Raw genomic sequence first — 19,788 nt, 5'->3', positions numbered from 1 at the left:
TCACGAATTCAATATTTCAACTTTTTGAATTCACGATTTCAGCTTCATAAATTCAGGATTTCAACTTCAGAAATTCAACTTAATGATTTTAAGTTTTGATCTTCAAGATTTCAGCTTCGTGAATTCACGATTTCAATTCCACGCAGTTCACATTTACAAACTTCACGAATTCACGATTAGACATCATAAAATCATGTTTTAAATTTAACATCATTCAACCAATCTGATTAATAATACAAACTTACAATAACATCGAAACTGTCTATTAGCCTATAATAGATATATGTCAACCCACTTGGATTAAATGATAATGCACCTTATTTTATATGTCACTTTTTGACCATCTTTTAATGGGCGTTAAATATACAATGTAATAGACTGGTATTGAAGCCTTGTTTGAAATATTCAAGGTGTATGCTCGATTTTATCAAAATATTTAAAAACTCTTTAGTGTGTGCGTGGTTATCATTATATGTGCTGTCATGAAGAAAAAATTAATACTGCTATTTTATATAAAAGAACACATATTAGAAAATGGCATAATTTTGATTTTATTTTTAATCTACCAGCTTTCCATTTGGCTTAATTTATAACAATATAACAATTTTAGGTTGCCTCCCTGTAATTTGAATACTTCTACAAACAGAGCTGATACAAGAATAGTCTAAACACGGGGCACACACCTTTAAAATCAATGATGAATGATCATTCGCTTTAAAAGATGGTAAAAGAAGATAAACATGTTTAAGGTTGTAAAATTATGTAGTTCTTTGTGAATTGACATGATAAATGGTTTACCCTTAGGTGTGTAGATTGAATTTTTGGAGTTTTAATGGATTGTTAAATAAAATTGTAAACATTTCAGGATTGTGAAATATGACATTTACTAGTAACTTGTTTGTCGTGAGATGGATTTTAAGAATGTAGGAATTTTTGTTTTATACTTCCCGCTTTGTGTTAAGGTACGCGAGATTTTATGATTACATGTATTTAAATGAGGTAAGCGTTTACTGTTATAATAATAATGTGTAAATATAGCGGATTTTATTGTTTACTAATATATCTCTAAATATGCCCGTAGTAATAATTCATGATTAGATAGGATACATGTTTTTACTCTTAATTTTGTAACACTAGCATTCTGTAAATTTGCCCATAGTAATCGGAATTTATAAAATTTTAAAAATTTATCCAGAAAAATTTTTTTAATTATTTATAAGAATAGTTGTCAATTCAAAAACATACGGTGTTTTGCGGGGGAGATCAATAAAATGGGGTTTTGCCAAACCCAAAATTTACATTTTTTATAATTTTAACAGTTACTTCGATAGAGGCCAATTCAATTGTATTGCAGTGCATTCAACTATTTTTTTCTAAACGTGTGTCATTCACTGTTCATAGGTTTTTTGTATTTATGTTCCTTTTTGGGCCAACGCCCTTTTTCTCTTTAAAAAAAGAAAAACCCCCGAAACAAGTCCCGTACGATTGGTGACAGCCCCGACAGTAGTGGGGAAGGGGTTTACAGTAAAAATGGTTACAGTTTCGACACTGGGGTGGTGAGAAACCCACAAATACGATTCTGAAGCGCGACAGTATGAATTTCCGGGGACCCAAAACGAAAAGTGACCCCGTACGATGGGTACAGATGACCCCTAAATCTTGGGACAAACGGGGTGGGAAAGATTGACTGCAACCTCGTACTGCGTTTCTTCGCCATCACTGTCGGATTGTCCCCCTTTTCGTAAATTTTTGCCCCTTTTTCCATTCCCTTTACTTTTTAAATGGCAATTTTACTGTTTGTACTTCGCGCTTTTCGTTTTCCGAGAAACGCGCTGGCCCGAACGGAACACCGTAGTTTTGAACTTGCAGGACTTGACGCCAAACTCGTATGGCAAATATTGCCAAACAAATGATGTTCCCTTGGTTGAATTGAATACCTTCATATACCTTCATATACCTTCATATAAAGTGGCTGTTTGACCTTCAACCATATGTTGTCATCTAATTAAATATGTTTGATGTTGAGATAAACATTAACAATATGTTTATTTCTATCCATGCATTACAGATCGTCATCTGTCACCGTTAATGTGTATAAATGTAACGACAACTGTTAAAGGCACTCCACTGATGTTTTTTGATGGACTGAAAATTTGTATCCAGTTGGTGTAAGTCTGGATGTGCATATTGATCATCACCTCACTCCGATGTTTTCCCCAGAATAATAAATTTTATTGTGAAAAATGACCCAAAAATGAAAAACGTTGCAACGAATATATTATTATTGGTTTTTTTTCAAGATCAAAGATCTCTTTCTATTCTAAAACTTTACAAGCCGTACAAAGGTGGGATTGTTTGAAGAGGGAAAAAAACGAGAAAAAAAACAACACAACAACACACAAACACAAAAATAATGTACTCCGTTCTATTCCGCGGAAAAGAATCTAGCCAAGTCAAGTCAAGTAAAAAAAAACGTTTATTTCTCTCATTCCATGTACAAACAGGACACAATGAGGTGACAAACATGAATAACTGTAAAATGAGACTCAAATAGCAGTAAATTATCATAAGGTTATATTGACGGAAAACAATAAAAGTAAATAATTTAACTATGGTGGCTGATTTGGCACGCTTTTATGCGTCTAGTTGGTGCTAGCGACAACACACCAAACGGCACGTTGTCGCGTTTTCTCATTTGAAAAAGAGGCCATTTTAGTCCCTTACATACAAAGAATGTAAATGAAAATGACATAAATATTTCAAAATCGGTTAAATTTAATAAAGTTTTAGTCCTTACCACGCTTAATAATGTAAGTCCATCTTTCTCTCTTTGCCAAGATTCATTTATTTAGGGAAAATTTTAAAAATAAGATCAGATTTGTAAAAATGCACTGATTTTATGGGTACGAGTATTTCCAAGTTCCCGCAAGCAACCTAAGACTTGAACAGATTGTAAAAATCTAGAAATACGATGTCCATTATTAAAACAGTTTTCGTTAAAAAAAATAGAAATAGGCAGGTACGAAGCTTTATACGAGTAAGCGAGGACTAGTGTGTGCAATGTCCTGGCAAAAGTCTCCGTGCTACAGGTGACACTGACATTATAATTCTAATATTCTCCAACGATTTCCCTGCAATCAAGTTTGTATGATATTACTGGCACATTATGAAACAATAAAGTCACATCGATTGTACAGTGCTGGTGCAGCCGGAAGATAAATATACCTACTTGTAATCCCCTTAACACTAAGAGGGTAGCTACTTGAGTTATCAATAATCGTGCATTATCAATTTGCATAAACATATGAAGAGAAATTGCAATTGTAAATATTCAAAATTCTTAAAACTCTTTCCGACATATTTATCATTTAAAATGACATGAACGAAACACCCGATATGACCTGTGCAATATCGTATGATAAGATTGTAAAAAAGAAAACTTTACTGACATCGACAGTAACACAGATATGTTAACAACTTCAAATATTTTGTTATCGTAAATTCTATTTTAACCTACACATATAAAATACGTTACAGGATTATTTATACTTTAGCATGAATTCAAGATATTATTCTGGTAGCAGCTGAAGTTTGAAATATCAGACACAATTATATATAATATAATATATATTTTCTTGATCAATCTAAATTTGAAGCGTTTACTCTTTATAAATATTTTCTTGTTTTCATTTCAAGGACGACGATTTCCCAGACAGACAGATATCGTTGTAAATACAGTGTAATTATAAAGATTCTCATGAATATACAGAAGATAAAAGGAAATAAAAGAAAATCTGGATAATATTTCACTAACTGTAAGTAAACCTAATATAATATCTTTAAAGCTGATAAAATGTTATTTTTACGTAAAAGTCATTGTATGCACATTTTAAATAGTATATTTATTCTCATTAACAATCACTATCCAAGGCTATACTGGTATTTCCCATCAAACGTAACCTGGATTTTAACTCGCTGTTTGTTGCACTGCCACTATTTCCCTAACCCTAACCTAATCCTAACCCTAACTAAAGATAGGTATATACTTTGAATATCAAATTAAAAGTTACTATTCCGATATATTTAATATAATATAGTACCACACCATAAACGAGCCTGATGAACGTACAAACGAAGGAATGTTATGATGAAGGTGACGATGGGCTGTTCGAGAACTAAATTTTTGCGTATTTTTTTTCCATTCTCTATTAATAATAACGTACAATTAATATAAGGTCTAAACCGACACTAACTGAAATAACTGTTTAAAGACTGACTATGCGTGGCATCTCATTTACTTCCGGTTTAGAATTATTACTCTGTGACCTTTAACACCAAACACTAAATCGGATTATACCTTATCACCTCAGTTCTCCACAGATCTTTAAGAGCCAGTACAGTTCCCACCATGTAATGTAAGACCTTAGCGTTGAAAATCATCTTTTCGCTTAAAGTTATCAACTTCACAGTGGGATTAAGTATTTGTCAATGTCCTTGGCGGCTTCTGAAGAGGTTTTATCAGTGAGCTAAGCGGCTCTTGAATTAAGAGCGTCGCACGACATTGATCGGAAATTTTAGTGTAAGATTTTATTCAAATCAAGAAAATCCAAAGCTGTTTAAAAAAAAAATTGCACAAAGTTTCAGAATAGGAAATGAAAAAAATGGCAACAAATCTAAGGAAAACTGGCTATAGAAACGAACAAGAAGCTTGCGTGACAACCCTTTTCCAAACAATTGTATATTTAATACTTTAATACTTTGTGAATAGAAATTTGTACTATTTGGTTGAACATTAAATGTTTGCAATATCCTGACGACATCTTGAAGTGCTTGAGAACGTGCGAAGGTACTGCAAAGGCAACGCAAAATACACTTAGTATGATAATATTGTTAAGTATATCAGACTGTATATTATTAAACCACTTTATTTTTTGTCCAGTTTTTCCTAGACAAAAAGAAAGTCCGCATGAACTCGGTATACTATTGCTGTTTCCTTTTCCTTTTATTATTTAACATTGAATGATATGTTAATACGTGGAGCCATGTAATGACAATATGTTAGAATAGTTAATCTGGAACTTCTTACAGTCAGTTCTTGTAGCTAAGCCAGATTGCATCGGGAGCCTCTTGTGATCCTGACATAGCAAGATTCCCTTGTTAAAGATTTTCTTAGAATAACTACAGCGCATGTTATTAAAAAGGCGAGATTGACAATGATTTATGCAAGTTATTAATCCTGAAATTGGAAGTCATATAAGTTTATTATCTCGAAATTGACGGTCATGCAAATTGTTTATTCCGAAATTGACAGTCATGCCTAAATTGATATATGCTAATAAAAATAAATTAATGAAAAATAATTAGATGCAAAAACAAATGTTTGATAAGATAAAGTTGCAAGGTAAGCAAGTCAAGGGAAACTAGACAAAAATGTATGAAGAGGTTGGACCTCCAAACAGTAGTGTTTACATCTAAATCAAGCTATTATTTTTATAGCGACTTGCCGTGAATTTATGACTAGATAACTCAATTTTATGAATTGATATGAAGTAGTTCTTCAAGTGGTTTATAATACATACAGACTGGTCACTGTAGTAAATTATCGTGTTTTACTGCTTTATTAGATGTTCAAGAAGACGAAAACGGCGCCAGTCCACATCTTGAAGCTTTAAAGATTTTGTCTGGACGCCGATTCAAATATCCCTTTGGTTAAGATGTCATTTCTAGATGTTTTATTAACTTTTATTAAATCATGGCGTATGGACTGGTGTATGGATTTTAAGTTATTATCATCGGATTTTATGTATGTCTGTGCAGTTTGATTCTATTTTTGAAGCTTCAATAAAGGAACAAAGTGCCGGAGTCAGTGTAAGTTTCGAATAAAAGCAAACTATTCGTATTTGCATATAAATAGTTATAATACTTGACAATTTCAGGTACTTTTACCTACAATATTCTCCCATCATATAGTAAGATATTTTGGCATCACACTAATGTTTAATAATGTATTTCATCACTAGTTTAACAAAAGTATAATACAAATAAAAAATAAAACGAAGAACGTTCGCACTTTCTAAAAGTAGTCATTTTATCAATTAATAATTTAGAAACAAATTGGTAGATTTCGTCAATTTCCGTAAGTACTATAAAGCGATTTAAAGCTCCTGTTCGTATCGACGGAAAGTGGCGAACTATGTCGATATTTGACAAACTTGTTCATGGATTGGAATTAATGTTTTGTTTCTGATTTTTTCTTATATGTTTCCGCATTTTTATATTAATAAGGATATGGAATAATAAAAAGCACATTTTGACTCAGAAAAGTATAGACTTTTTTCCCTAAAAATGGGAAACCATGCGTTAACTTATAAATTTAGAGCATGTTTGAAGCTTATCACCTACAGAAAGTAGTAACTGTGAACTAATAAGCCATTAAAGTAGTTAAAATGTAAACAAAACCCAAACAACATCACTATAACAATACACGTTAGTGACGTAACCAACATGTAGAAGAAGTTGTCGAAGCTGTAACAAGATACCAAAAGTAAAAAAGGTTTGCGTTCAAAAATCATTTTTGAGGCTAACATCTTCCGGGGCCTATACTTATATTCAGTGATACTTCACTTTTTGTTACTGTTTTGCTGTAATGCAGTGACTATAATTGAAAGTTAGACTTTCAGTATTAGAACCAACATTTTATACTGTGTTAATTATATGTGTGATACTATTTTAAAATAATCGAGTTAATTTTAGAATGTGATTTAATTTGATTATGTGTACACTTCATTATCTCAATATAAGGGCGGTCGTGACTTTTGTGTTATAAATGTAAATAAGATAGAGAAGATTATGATGATAAAGTTGTGACTACATTAAGTATTTTTGGATTACAATTTACCATTTTAATCTAAACCGGTGTCATCGTAAAATATACAAAGGCGTTAAAATACACTTTGTTATCCTTTTTCAACTTACAAATTGCTATAAAATGTGTCATAAAAGACTTATATCATCAATTTTGTGTACATTATTATTTCGTTTGTCATAAATAAAGCAGCTTATGTGTTATTCAAGAAATGTGCAATAAGTGGTCATATTGTACGGAGTTATACCACGGATTTAGAACACATTATCCGGTCACTGAGTTAATAAGCCGATTTGTTCGTGATTATTTATACCTTATACAAACCCAAATTATTGCAGTTATATACATATATATTAAGTATTATTGCTGTTCTGTCTTATCTCCCAGCTGTAAATAAGGGGGCAGGGACATATTCGAACTATGGCCCGTCAAATTTATTAATAACACAGACATGGTGTTTTGAAGGAACTGAAAACTTTTGATATTTCTCTGTCATTTCTGGTGTAATGTATTTGAGGGGAGGGGTGAATATAAATTGCTTTCAGTCTCTATTTTTGAAGCAATGTAGGCAAACTGTAATTTCCTTCAATGTATGTCATGTATCCTTGAATAATGCTGTACAACTAGTTATCTGTCTGTAAAATATTTTGGAATATTTGTAATTGTGTTTTGTGATGTGTTTGTTAGGCCACTCTGAACTTTAAAATGACTAGGTTTCCTGCACCCTTAACTTCTGTTATATCGCTAGTCATTACGCCGCCATCAAGTAATGTTGTTGTTTGTTAATTTATGGTCAGACACTCATATTGATTTTCCCATAGACTTACATTATAAGAAATGGTCCCTAATCCTACCTTAAAATTGAGTTTTCATGCTAAAGAGGTGATTTTTCTAGCAGAATGAAATGCCTGACACATAAAAATGTTCCTTTAATATAGGGGTAGCCAACCACTTTACTTTTTAAATTAGTTTTCATACTCGAAAATACCCCATTTTCATCCAATCACCTCATGTTCAATTGAATCATACGGTTTTCCCTGCACTTTTTTCACCCAGTCGCTGGCCATGATACAATGCGAAAGTATGACCTTATACTGTAATGTATAGGTAACTTAATAAAAGTTATGTAATGTTCTGTTATATTCACAAAGTATTAAGCAGGTCAGCTTTGAATTTTATCGCAAACAATGCTTTCCTTCTAAAAGGTACCTTTTTGTAACAGAAATAAATGTTTACAAGCAAGTGTTTATTCTGAAAAATAAAATATAATAAAAAAAAAGAAAAATTAATGAAAAGCAATAAAAAGAGGAAGTGATAAAAAGGACAACAAAACAATGAAAATGGACCATCAATAAAACTTAATCCCAGCTTATTGTTTTACTTAAAGGGCCCTTTTTTATAAAAGAAATACGGATCAATCTACGAACGGCATAGCCTTTCGCTCATTCAAACATGTTGCTAAAACAGCTAAAAGTAACATAAAACAAATTTACACCCGCATTTGATCTGGAGATATCTTTCTCTTAAAGTAACACTAGTCTAGCGCGTGCATGCATGTAATAATCATGCGATTTTCTTTCATTGGCACGTGCGAGGAACCGGTACTCATTTACCCCCTCCTTTATCTTAATTTAGTATTTGGTAAAAACAAAACCCTGATATTTCCACACACATTTTCTAAAAGGAAAAGAAAACCATCAATATGAAAATAGTTATATGATTCATTTTTTTTTCTTTTTATTTTTAGAACTAAACTTAAACTTACAAGTTGACTTTATCGTTATGAATGTTTTTGTCAGTAACTATGGAGCGTTTTCTACCAGACTTACAGGAATCTTTTATTGACCCGCGCCTTTTTTGAATTTACATGTATGCATCCGCCAGGAAACAGTTGTATAAGAAACTTTCACACAAACACAACAATCATTTGCTAGATTAGAAAATATTCTTCGTATTGTTTTACATGTTGACTAAAGGAAAAAACTGTATGATTGTGTTCTTTTACTAAATGTCTCTTTCCTTTCTCAAATGTGTTTGTAAGTTAAACATGTTTTTGTAATAACAACTGATTTTAAGTGATTTGTTCCTAAAGCTTCAATGATAAACAATTGTATTTTGTTCATTGAACTTCTCCATTTTTTTGCAACGTATCTTGTGGTTATGCAAAAGTTGTATTCGTGCCGGCGTGCTCGAGTGGTTAACGCGTCGGACTAGTGATCTAAAGATTACTGGCCGCGTGGGTTCAAACCCAGTTAGGGGTAAACCGTTCTTTCCTTGAGCAAGAAACTTTACACTCATTGCTTAGTACTGGTTGTTCCATCTAGGAACGGATTCGAGAGTGTTTCAATAATGGTATAATGGTATATAAATTCAATCGAAAATACAACTAAAAAAGAGATAACTATATTATATTGGTAATTATGTGTCAATTTTTATCTCTTTACCTATCTGCTTAAACCTTTTAGAAAATTGACCAATAAACGGCTTAATATTAAAGAGGATTATTTATATTTATTTAATACACTTAGGTGCTTGAAAAGCGCCTGTTTCAAATAGATTATTTATTGACATTAGTCATTTAATGGTAGATAATGGTGTCCTTTGACTACCTGTCCAAATTTCACGTTTAAATCTCGGATTACCTTAAGAACGTATAGTGGACCTACCTGTCATCTGGCGTAGGAATAACATTCCGGCGGTATACGTTGTCGGATATATCATACTCGTATATACGGTCTTAAGAAAATTAGCTAGCAAAATGTATTAACAACTTAATCAAACAGAGACATGTCATGTTAACACGACCAGGCTTTTAAAATATCTTACCATCGAGGTTCTACACTTGTGCGTTGAAAAAACCAAGTTAAACTTATATCAGATATAATAACGGTGGGAGAACTGAAGATAATTAAGAATTTAATAAAACCGGTAGATATGGTACGGTTTCTTTTAAGTGCCCCAGATAACTGTAACTACTAACTATCTCGTAGCAGCTGGATGGGGATGAGGGGAGAGGATATAAGCTGAAACAAGCAGGTCATCTATTAGTCAGTGTTTGAACTTACATTTGCTATCCTCTAGTTGAGCTAAAAGTAAAAAGAAGATATGATTTTAAATGAAGATAAATCTTAAAATATTTAAAACAAATCTAAAGAATTCTTAATTCTAGGACCATCTTTATACCCTGTTTCTAACATAGTGAGGGCCTACTCTACATATTTTGCAACGTAAGTTCTGTGGACTCTAAATAAAAAGCTGCACGAATATTCTTGCATTTGGTAACATTATGACTGTTAAATATCATGTTCAATTTAGAAAACGTATATATACCAGGAATCTGGAAGCGTAATCATTTGAAACCTATCATATAATGATCGGAATTTATGTCATTGTTATAATACAACTTAGAATGTCATGATAATTATCTTCTACAATGTTAAAATTGGAGTCTAAAAAGTACGCTCGTATGGTACATAGAAGAATTGATTTATTTCTAATAAAATATGATAGAACTAACATAATGAACAGTTTTCGTAGAATCTATGCCGGTTTTTGACTTATTTATTACAAATAATAGGAATTCGAGCCATGCCAGACAATCATGTTTATTCTAAAAATAACCAATCAATGATGTAAATCTATACAAACTGTCAAGTTAGTCATTTTTAACTAGATGTATCTGCTCAAGAAATTGTTCTTCTCTTGAAAAATGTAATACTAATACATAGGTCAAATAACAATGTATATCAATCCAATGAAGTAAGTATTCAAGTTATTTAAAACATTTTTTCGCCGCCTTGTCATTCTGTTCACGAACATGCAAGTGTTTGGTACAAGTTATTTTCACATGTAATGTTGAAATATTATTAAATCCTAAGTACAAACATGGTTCGTCCCTTTTCGACCACTAATCTTATTGTATTGTTATTGATATAAGCGATTTTCTATTGAAACAAGCAATATATTATTTACATAAGCGACCTGTCAAAAGAATTCGCTATTTTTCAATAGCAGGACGAATTCAAGAGGGGTATAAAGTTATCAAATAGATGACGAATAAGCAATATAAAGATTGGTCAGTTTTATTTTCAGTAACTGGACACTCTATTGTTTCTTTTATTACCCACAGAGTGTAATAAATAGTCAGTTTATGTGAGCGTTACAAAACGTTAATTGGATAAAGCAGACGATATTGTTGTGATTAAATTTGACATGTTCAATATCTACGAGGAAATATTTAAGTAAATATGATGTAAGTTATTCTTTCTTTCTTTCTTTCTTTCTTTCTTTCTTCTTTCTTTCTTTCTTTCTTTCTATCTTTCTTTCTTTTGTTATATTTTACTTGTATTGCAAACTCTTGCCCAATAAATTTAAGATTGAACATATGCCTATGAATACTGATATAGAAGTGTACATTGCTTTTGTCTGACCTTAATTTTTACATTGTTACTGCTGATTCTGTTGAATTATTTTCATATCAAATAGATATCCTTCAAAATTTATAAATTCGTTCTATGTTTAAGACAAGTTTTAAGTATGCTAAGGAAAATATGTATGTCATGTGGCATAAACATATCTTAAGAGAAACGATGTTTTGACTTTTAGTAACTTTCCTTACATAAATATAAATTTTACTAGTTCACTATCCAATGATCGGATCTGATCGTGTGAACGTTTAGTACCATATTTTAACTTTTTAACAGACGAACGAACAAAGACCTAATTCCTATGATAATGTCTACCTGACAAAAAATCTTCTTTTTTTCTATCTCATTATTACCTTTACCCCACATCCCCCGTTCGTAACCTCTGTCTAAATGACATATTCATCACTCACTGAGATAAGACCACGGTATAAGTTTATGAATTTAAGATTGAAATTGATTCTTTTTAAATTGAATGTCGGTCCGACTTAACAGATATTTGTTTAGTTGAATTGAATCCACTCAAACGACGCACCGGTGTTTGCTTTGTATGATTTTTTCCTGTGATTTATATATGAAGAATGTTTACTTGGAGCATAAATGTGTGTACACAAGAAAAAATGAAGATACTTTCTATTTAATTTTTTATCAGTCTACAGTATTTTTAAACTTGATCTTTTTGCTAGACGAAAAAATAATCCAGTGTATGATAATTGTTTTGGAGGGAAGAAGTATATATTAACGAGATTTATTTATAATATCGTAAATGTGACAATAACGTAAAATATATAAGAAGAAAAGTTATAGTGGATATTTTTGTTGGAAAGAATAGGTAAATCTATATTTTTATAGCAACATTTATTTTATTTAAAATTTATATATATATAATATATATATATATACAAAATGTGAAAAATAAGAAAAAAAATAGTTTCGAATAACAGTATAAATTTTTTGTACATAACTAAGCCAAATCGCTAAGTTTTACATTACTCTGTTATTGTTTTGATTAAACTAAAATCCTTTAAAATATTGCTTAAAAAATGAAGGGCCCTAGATAATGTTGGTATAACTTTTGATCCAATTCTTTTGTATGAATATTGTTTTTATGCTCAGAGTTATTATGCTGATATTTTCGCTGTCAAATTGAGCTGAATTAGTTATAATTCATGACTACTATAATGGTAATGGTAATAGACATATAATTGATAATTATAAATATTTAGGATAAAATATAAAAACTATATTATAAAAAAGGCTGCCCCACTCTTTATACATGTATATATATAAATTGAACGTTACCGACACATTCCGAACGATATTGTGCGTGTGTCACGTGGATTATTGATTATTTTTGGATAGTAAAATATAAATTGTGTTCATTTATCATGTACAAGTGTACAATAAAATAAAATATTGATAAACTTAAAATGCATTGTTTAAACTCAAATTCCTGTAAAACATTGCTTTAAAAATGAGTGTACATGTGTTGCTTCTGATATAAAACAATAAAGTTTACTATAAATTTTGTCATTTATATCTCTTGTAAATTAATGAAACATTAAAATAAACTGAAACCAGTTTCGTTCAAATGATAAAAAAGTTTTCACTTTCTTTAAAATGTTCAAATTTGTAAATGTATCGAGATAAAAATATGTATTGTATTGGTAAACAAAAAAAATCGATTCTCTAACTGCCTGTTTATTTAAAACTGTATATTTCATCATATGTCATAAAGGAAAACATAAGGATTTTAAGTCATGGATTCGCAAAAATAACTAACTCAGGTGTTCTATTTTATACTGGTACACAGGCGACAGAGAACGTTTTCTTTTATATTAAATGATACTCTTGGAAAGCGCAGACGCTGAACAAAGTTATCTTTTTAATTATTTTTCCCCCATAAATAGCAAGGACCGTCATTTTTACGCTACGTTTTATTACACGTGAATTGTTTTGCACCTGTGTATTAATTTATAAAATGAGATTGAGCGTTCCTGTAATCACGGACTATGTTTTGTGTTATTACTGGTCCATTGTCCAGTCTGTAATTAGTTTTCTTAATGGTCACGCCAGAGCACTGCTCTGACCTTTCCGCGTCTGTAACTAAACTTTCCGTGACCTCTCTATAAACGGAAATTCAATCAATAATTTGCACAATTGGTACTTATTGAAAGTCAACTGCAATTTATTGCCATTACGCAAAATTTCTAATCAGTTTTCACAGTATTTCTTTTCACTTGAGGTTTGATCGATTGTATGGGTTCATTTGTATTGTCCATTTTGGATCATTACGGAGCTTTTGTGCTTTTTATCGACCATTATGGCTCATTTTCTCCTTTGGGTTTCTTCCGTTTCTCCGTGTTTTGATTAGAAGTCTCCTCTTAATCCAGAATTTATTGTTAAAGTCCGTTTTGATTACGAATGATGTAAGTTCAATATTGAGTTAAACCATTTAAAAAAACCTCTTTTATCACTTTCTTGAAAATTAACTTTTAACATTCTTATTCCCCCCTATTTTTCGGATCTTTTAAATTAATCTTAATTATCATTACGAGATATGAGTACAGTGTATAAACATTACAATAAATGAAAGTCATGTGTGAAATATATTGTCTGTGTTGTTCTTTAGACTGTTTTCATATTGTTGCGTTTTTTAATAAATCATGCATGACAGATCAAACATTGTCAGAGTTCTGAGATACGATATTTTATATCATCATAATGGAACAGCCCATTAGTACTTTAATTGGACAGATCATTAGTACTTTAATGGACCAGCCCATTGGTACTTTAATGGAACAGCCCACTAGTACTTTAATTGAACAGATCATTAGTACTTTAATGGAACAGCCCATTAGCGATGTAATTGAACATAACATCAGTACGTTAATGGAACAGCCTATTAGTACGTTAATTTAGCAGATCATTAGTATATATTCATGGAACAGCCCATTAGGGCTTTAATTGGAATAGTCCATAAGTACTTTAATGGAACATCCCATTAGTAAGAGCGGACGTTAAGGGATATTATCAAAATGGTCAAATTTGAACAAGCTGGCCTGGTTGCATTTACTTGCATGCTTACCTAGACCGAAGGTGCTGGAAGTGTTCATTTAAAAGAAGTGCATTGATGGTATAATTAAAGAAACAAATTAAAGGTATTCACGGTTTTTAACTTCCTCCTGCGCAGAATAGAAGAATAGACGGTGCCAGGGGAATTCCTCTCTTCGTCATTTACATGCCAAATTTATTCGTTTCTTTCACAGCCAGTGAACATAAATCAAAAACCTGAAGAAATTACAGTCTCATTACATCGACAGAAGTGTCAGCTCAAATATTTTGACGCATAAAAAAGTAAGAAGGAAGAAAATATATCGCTGAGAGTATCTATTAATTATTCATTCCAAAGAAAGTTTGAGTTTACTTCTACACATGTTCACTAGTGTAGTATCAATATTTTAGAACGCCATGTTACAGTTCTGCTAAAGTACATTACATACTGCTAAATATCGTCTTCTCACATAATAGATTTTAATGGATTTTTTTTCATCAGCAAAGAAGGCTTAAATTACTTCTCTCCAGTACTCATAGTAGCTAATGGGTTGCTCATCTTTACTTAAGATGATTTACATTTAAATCGAGAATTTGATCCCCAAGAGATTATCAACCATTTAAAGACCATCCGCGATAAACCAGTTTTCTGTTTTCCCATTTATAATAGATATTAGAGCAGACCGAATACCTTTTGCCACAGTTATTCAAGAAAACGGTTATAGAATACGTTGCAACGACTTTGAATACAATATTCAACTTTAATTTTGTATTGTTTATTTAATGTATATTTTCTTTGTGTTTATATTTAGTTGAAATATTTGTCTAGGTTGGTCTGTAATGTCGAGGGAAATATGATACCAGCCTTTGAAGAAGATACGACAATATCAAACGCGCTAGTTTTTTCAACTGTCACTTTAGACACCCTTATATATGACAAAGTTTAATGAATAAATTATCCGCTTCGTGAGCTGTTTATAGAAAATATAAGTAATTTGTATGGAAATAAATGATTTTAGTTCTTAAGGGGTTATTTGATCTGTTAGGGATGATAACGATATCGAGCGAAAAAAAATGATGTTCAGCTGGTCTTACAATTGATTCCGAATGTGTGTTCTTTTATTCCATACATGTTATAATAATTGCGATTCAAGTGTAATAATTAATAATAATTTCATTTAGTTTAACAGTAATGTGAGCGTTTTTCATATTTCAATATTTTATTATTATAAAAAACAAGCGTTATATACTATTCTACTATAATCGTGTTTAATTGTTTGCTATAAACTATATACATATTATAGGAACATTGTATGAACATTTACTTTCATCTATATGCGTCATTACGGTGACGAGGGTAATTAAATCAAACACAAAGTATGTCATAATTCAATTCCATATAACACCTAGAATCAAGGTCAAAATAATAATTATTTTTGCATTTGTCCTAATACAAAATGCTTGTTTTTTTCTTTTGTTTCTTCATTATTTTTTCATTTACACTGCACGTAGTAAGTTGCATTGTATGTTGCTTGTATTTGTATTCCAAGTACAACAAAACTCTCTTCAATGCCTGATTTTGTTAATTATAATGTATGTCTTAATTGACCTTTTTTTAATTGTTTGGCAAATTTTAAGTTTAACATTTCTTCTTATCGCATTAAAGGTTTACAAAAAAACAAAACAAATATGGATAAAGAAAAAAAGAAGACAAAAAAAGATTTGGCACGGAATTATTTTTTCACTTCAACCAATGTGAGGTCAAAAGCGCGGAAGGTTTTCAGCATGACATGTAAATTTGATTTTCACGTCGCCTCTGGCCTTACTAATAACAATTGTGGGACAAAAACTGACAGTCGATGTTTAGTTAATGAATAAATTACGCGCTGAACGACAGCTATGAACAGTTAATTAGACACTTTGATGTACAATTAGTAAGACAAAAGAAATGTCACGGAAATGACCGTGATGTGCCGTAAATTGTCGAACATATAGATGTATTGTTTATTTTGGTTTTATTATAACTAACAGTGCATAAATTCATGTTATTCAACGATATGAAACATTAAAACGACATTGTGTTGGAAAGATTTTATATGAAATTAAGATTTTCTGCAGGTTGATAAATTTTTTCATTAATATTTAAGCTTCAGTTACGTCAAGTCCCGAAAAATCCCGGTGATTACCGGATACTTTTGTGATGAAATGATTAATTAAAGTAAATGACAAGTTGGTTCCACTTCGGTAAACATTAACCTAATTCATGTCACATGTTAAGCTAAAAAGGTTCAGGGAGAATGAATTTAATATGTTTTTGTTGAATTAACATAAGTTTATTACAAGAAACTTACATACCTTAGCCGCCGCGGAAATGGATTTTTTCTTTTACTTTCAAAGCGGGCTATTTGTGTGAAAGTAATTTGTGGATAGATGCAGTTTTATTAAAATTCACGCAAGGTAATACCTTAAATTCTTGTGTTTGAACCGTACATTTTAACTTAGATCAATTGATATTTTGTTGATATTTTTACCTTTAGCTTTTGATGTTATATACGATATAGAATGATTTGTAGACATCCCTAAATTACCCTGTTTCTTTGCGTATGTATACGTTTACCATTCAATGAAGTGAGTTTTTTCTACTAAATTCAAAGATTACTGACTAAATCATGTCTGATGGCCAGGGGTTTTTACTGGGTTGTTAAGAACGTTGAATTTCCATCGATTTGGTCGCTTCTGGTTCGTATACAACCCAGCATGGACGTCAAATTTCAGGGAGAATCTGTCAAGCTAACTATGTGTACTCAGATACCAGCTTGTGCCTGAAATAATGCTTAGAGAAAACCCTGAGGTCTTCATGTTCAAGTAAAACAGAACAATGACGTTATAGTATGACTTATAATCGAAACAAAAATAATGAATTGTTCTTCATTAATAACAGATTTTATGTAACTATTGTTGTCTCGAATGATCTCATAATCAATATATTCTAGTATACTACTTTAATTCCAAGCAGCGATATCGATGTTATTATTACATTTCCGTGAAAACGGTATGGTAGAGATTTTTTTCCTTAGCTCCAAAGTTTCTGATTACGGATGATTCAGTGGGTTTAATTATATACGACGGTCTTTATTGGTGTAAAGTTACAGTTCCCAGGAAGGAGAGCTAATTTTCCTTCAATATTGCAACTTACTTTTTTGCGGAGGAATTCCTTATTACCGTAATTATACCGTTGTCTCCATTGCATCGAGGTTATGACTATGAACTCGTGTATTATTTTTCCCCTAGCTGTCTGATACAGGCGCCAGTTTCAATGCTTTATGCTATCAGTTTGATTTTTAAATAAAACACAGAACATTATTTCAATTCTGCGATGTGGTATTTTCTTTATTCTGCGATGATGTATTTTCTTAATTCTGCGATGGTGTATTTTGAACTATTTTCTTAATTCTGCGCTGTTGTATTTTCTTATTCTGCGATGTTGTATTTTCTTAATTTTACGATGTTGTATTTTCTTAATTCTGCGATGTTGTATTTTCTTAAATCTGCGATGGTGTATTTTCTTTATTCTACGATGTTGCATCTTCTTAATTCTGCGATGATGTATTTTCCTAATTCTGCGATGGTGTATTTTCTTAATTCTGCGATGTTGTATTTTCTTAATTCTGCGATGTTGTTTTTTCTTAATTCTACGATGGTGCATTTTCTTAAAGTGAATTATCAAATAATGAACAGAATAGATAACAGAAGGCCTGTAATATAATAGATAATTACAAGCCAGGTTATAATTTGAAATGGTTACATGTTCGTGGTCTTTACAGTTATTTGTAATTGAAACTATTATCGGTTTGTGATATAGATATGCATTTCTTTCTTCTTTTTTTGCACTTTCAAATGCATCCCGCATCTTACTATTTCACGCATTCTGCATTTAAACATTTTTTGCTTTTCGCGATTTTACATCTATATATGCTGCAGAAAATTGCATGATGGATTTTTGAGACGATCATCCCACAGACTCACTGTTTAATTAACTTATGCTTGATTCATTACAACTGATAGATTTTCTCTTCTCATCAATCAGCGTCAATTAAGGGTAGAAATGTGTGCATATTACATTATGCTTATTATCCGGGTACTATGTTATCCGAAAATAGAAAGGTTTTCCTGTTTTGTCTTCTTGAAGTGTTTCATTGCCTTCCTTCATTTGAATAATTACATGCAAATTTAATCTTCCTTCAATAAACTTTTATTTTCGTCTGCAGGAGAAAATCTTTTTCTAAATTTCCGTATATACATAATAAATGTTGATGTGATTTGTAATAAGGTTACCATTTTAAAACACGTTGATTTTTAGCACGTGCATTTGAAACTTCCGAAATTTGAGAGTTAGGAAATGGGGATCTGTTCTTTTCTCCATACGTTTCGGTAGTTTTACTTTTGTTCTTAGATAATTTCTTTACCAAAAATGGACATAACAGTAGGCAATGTCTGTGTGCCCGCAATTATTGTGAAATGGTATCTATCTATATCTCTCGCGGAGTATTTGAACGTCAAACAATGTCAAAGTGACAGATATTGCCCCAACATTATAGCATGCACAATCATATATTAAACTTACCATTTGATCCAGCTAGTGAGACGCTTGGAAATTTAATATTGATACATTCGCCTAATTGAATTAGATGAATAAATACGAAAAGATGATTATAGTTGAAATATTGTCCGCAATTCCATCTGACGTTTTTTGTTGTTCCCCACACAAATGTATTTAATTGAATCTGGAAACAGTCGGAAAATGAGATTATGGCTGTAAAATTAGTGACGATTTTTTACAATCTGATATTTCTTTTCTAAAGCGAGATAATAAATTCCCAAATGCACCGTGCCTCATGATTGCAGTTATTCGTTTACTTCAGCTATGGTATAATGTAATTTTAAATCACAGATATTTGTTTTACTTTTTTGATGCCTGAAACAGCTTTTTAATTAAATTATGCATGATTCCAATGTGTTTAGTCATCGACTTTTGGGGTAGTTAAAAAGAGGCTTTTAAATACTAGAATCTTTTTTATTTAGAGTGCAAGTACAAAAATGCGTTTTGACATACACAGAAAATATCTATGTAAAGGTCCGTTTCTTTGTGGCGTAGTTAGTGTTCTGGCAACTTGTATTGAGCACTTTTGATTCTGCTTCTTGGAACAAAAGAGTACTGATGTCATATAATATGGTGGCTGATTTGGTACGCTTTTGTGCGTCGCGTTGGCGCTAACGACAACACGACAAAGCGCCAAACGGCGCATTGTCGAGCTGTCGTCCTGTCTCTAGCGCAGCTCGCCAAACGGCGCGTTGTCGTGCGGCGTGTTGTCGCGATGTCACATTGTCGCTCGGTTCAAATTGAATAATTTGCTTATAAGCCAAGCGACATCGCGACAACGCGCC

The 19,788-nt window shown here is 31.6% G+C and overlaps 1 protein-coding gene across 5 annotated transcripts in view; it reads left to right on the top strand.

Annotated features, from left to right (window-relative positions):
* Positions 1–680: 680 nt before the first annotated feature.
* LOC132744871 (uncharacterized) overlaps positions 681–19,788 on the top strand; it is a 44,563-nt gene continuing 25,455 nt past the window's right edge. The window contains exons 1-2 of one of the 5 annotated variants that reach the window (XM_060733662.1): positions 681–804; positions 3,697–3,815. The gene's annotated coding sequence lies outside the window, so the exon portion shown is untranslated. Of the gene's footprint in view, positions 805–863; positions 1,000–3,696; positions 3,816–11,097; positions 11,118–12,100; positions 12,122–16,654; positions 16,801–19,788 lie in introns of those variants that run through there. The other 4 variants (XM_060733660.1, XM_060733669.1, XM_060733667.1 and 1 more) reach the window with 4 other exon arrangements.

The sequence above is a fragment of the Ruditapes philippinarum genome, unplaced genomic scaffold (assembly GCF_026571515.1).
Source record: "Ruditapes philippinarum isolate M1 unplaced genomic scaffold, ASM2657151v2 ctg2416_1_1_1_1, whole genome shotgun sequence".
Lineage (NCBI taxonomy): Eukaryota > Metazoa > Mollusca > Bivalvia > Venerida > Veneridae > Ruditapes > Ruditapes philippinarum.
The sequence above is the reverse complement of the archived record's forward strand: the minus strand, read 5'-3'. Positions and strand labels throughout refer to the sequence as shown.